Source organism: Aotus nancymaae, unplaced genomic scaffold (assembly GCF_030222135.1).
Source record: "Aotus nancymaae isolate 86718 unplaced genomic scaffold, 86718_ANA_hifiasm-v0.15.2.pri h1tg000158l, whole genome shotgun sequence".
NCBI classification, from domain to species: Eukaryota; Metazoa; Chordata; class Mammalia; order Primates; family Aotidae; genus Aotus; species Aotus nancymaae.
The window spans coordinates 931,533-934,207 of NW_026988573.1; the positions used below are offsets into that span (position 1 = coordinate 931,533).

General features: G+C 43.8%; 1 non-coding gene across 1 annotated transcript; it reads left to right on the forward strand.

The window, feature by feature from the left end:
• Positions 1-30: 30 nt before the first annotated feature.
• Positions 31-134, forward strand: LOC135272982 (small nucleolar RNA U13). The gene has a single exon (XR_010340875.1). It is a non-coding gene; the product is annotated as a small nucleolar RNA U13 (small nucleolar RNA).
• Positions 135-2,675: the final 2,541 nt, after the last annotated feature.

Sequence of the window (2,675 nt, forward strand, 5' to 3'; positions counted from 1 at the left end):
CTCTGTCTCGGGGAAAAACAGTGTGTTGCAATCCTTTTATAGTTCATGAGCATGATGATTGGGTGCTCACACACATGCATGAGATGTGACAGCCTCAAACCTTATTACGACTTTGGCACATTACCCAAGTGATGTGAAAAAGAAAAGAGCGTGTTAAGTTTCTACATATTATGAGTATTCCAGTTTTCCTTCTGCTATGGATTTATGATTTTATCCTATTGTAGTTGGAAAGATACTTTATATAGTTTCAATTTTTAAAACTTTATTTCCGGGTGCGGTGGCTCATGCCTGTAATCCCAGCACTTTGGCAGGCCGAGGTGTGGCATCACCTGAGGTCAAGAGTTTGAGACCAGCCTGGCCGACATGGTGAAACCCCGTCTCTGCTAAAAATACAAAACTTAGCCGGGCGTAGTGGCGGGTGCTGTCATCCCATCTACTCGGGAGGCTGAGGCAGGAGAATCGCTTGAACCCGGGAGGCGGAGGTTGCGGTGAGCCGAGACTATGCTATTGTACTCCAGCCTGGGCAACAAGAGCGAAACTCCATCTTAAAAAAATTATTAAGACTTACTTTATGACCTAACATATGGTCTAGTCTGGAAAATGTTCCATGTGCACTTGAGAAGCACGTGTAGTCTGCTGTTGCTGACTGGAGTGTTGTGTATATGTCCGCTACGCCTGATTGGTTTCTCGTGTTGCTCAAATCCTCTATTTCTTTATCTTCTATTTGGCTGTTCTTGTCCATTATTGGAAATGAGGTATTGAAATCTCCAATTGTGTATTTCTCATTTAATTATGTCAATTTTTGCTTTCATGTATTTTGGGAGGGTTTTACATGTGCATATGTGTACAATTGTTGTGTCTTCATAAATTGAAGCTTTTGTCAGAATATACTGACCACTTTTGTCTTGTTACTGCTTTGACTTAAAATCTATTTTGTCTCATAATACTATAGCCATTCTTAAAATATACGATTTTCATGGAATAACTTTTTGCTACCTTTTACTTCCAACCTTTTTGTATCTTGGTATTCAAACTTTGTCTCGGCTGGGAGTGGTGGCTCATGCCTATAATCCTAGCACTTTGGGAGGCCAAGGTGGGCGGATCACTTGAGGTCAGGAGTTCGAAAGTGGCCTGGCCAACATGGTGAAACCCTGTCTCTACTAAAAATACAAACAAATTAGCTGGGCATGGTGGTGGACACTTGCAATCCCAGCTACTCAGGAGGCTGTGGCAGGAGAATTGCTTGAACCTGGGAGGTGGTGGTTGCAGTGGGCTGAGATCACTCCACTGCACTCCAGCCTTGGCAACAGAATGAGATTCCGCCTCAAAAAAATAAAAATAAATAAAAATAAAATTTGTCTCTACAGGCTGGGTGCAGTGGCTCACGCATGTAATCCTAGCACTTTGAGAGGCCAAGGCGGGCGGAACACCAGAGGTCAGGAGTTAGAGACCAGCCTGGCCAACATGGTGAAACCCCGTCTCTACTAAAAATAGAAAAGTTATCTGGGTGTATTGGCGGGTGCCTATAATCCTATTTACTTTGGAGACTGAAGCAGGAGAATTGCTTGAACCTGTGGGACAGAGGTTGCAGTGAGCTGATTTGGTACCACTTCATTTCAGCCTGGGTGAAAGAGCAAAACTCTGTATCAAAAAGAAATTGTCTGTACAGCATATAGGTAGATCATGTTCTAGAAATCCATTCTGCCAATCTTTTTTTGAGACTGGGTCTTGCTCTTGCTCTGTTGTCCAGGCTGGAGTGCAGTGGCATGATCACAGCTCACCACAGCCTTGACTTCCTGGGCTTAAGTGATCTTCCCACTTCAGCCTCCTGAGAGCTGGAACCACAGATGCACACCAGCATGCCTGGCTAATTTAAAATTTTTTTTGTAGAGATAGAATCTCACCATGTTGCCCATGCTGGCCTAAAATTAGTGAGCTCAAGCCATCCTCCCACCTCAGCCTCCCAAGTACAGGTATGAGCCACTGCACATGGCCCAATATCTGCTTTTTAATTGGAGAATTTAACCCATTTATGTTCATAGTAATTAACGAGAAAACATTTACTTCTGCCATTTAGCTGTTTGTTTTCTGAATGTCTTTTTCTTTATTTTATTTTATTTTTTTTGAGACAGAGTTTTGCTCTTGTTTCCCAGGCTGGAGTGCAATGGTGTTATCTTGGCTCACCCCAACCTCAGCCTCCTGGGTTCAAGTCCTTCTCCTGCCTCAGCCTCCCAAGTAGCTGTGATTACTGGCTATACGTTTTAGTTATTTTCTTTTTTTTTTTTTTTTTTTTTTTTTTTTGAGACGGAGTTTCGCTCTTGATACTCAGGCTGGAGCGCAATGGCGCGATCTCGGCTCACTGCAATCTCCGCCTCCTGGGTTCAGGCAATTCTCCTGCCTCAGCCTCCTGAGTAGCTGGGATTACAGGCACGCGCCACCGTGCCCAGCTAATTTTTTGTATTAGTAGAGACGGGGTTTCACCATGTTGACCAAGATGGTCTCGATCTCTTGACCTCGTGATCCACCCGCCTCGGCCTCCCAAAGTGCTGGGATTACAGGCTTGAGCCACCGCGCCCGGCCCGTTTTAGTTATTTTCTTACTGGTTACTTTTGGGATTACAAGAAACATCTTAAACATAAAACAACCTAGTTTGAATAATACCAACTGAATTTAAG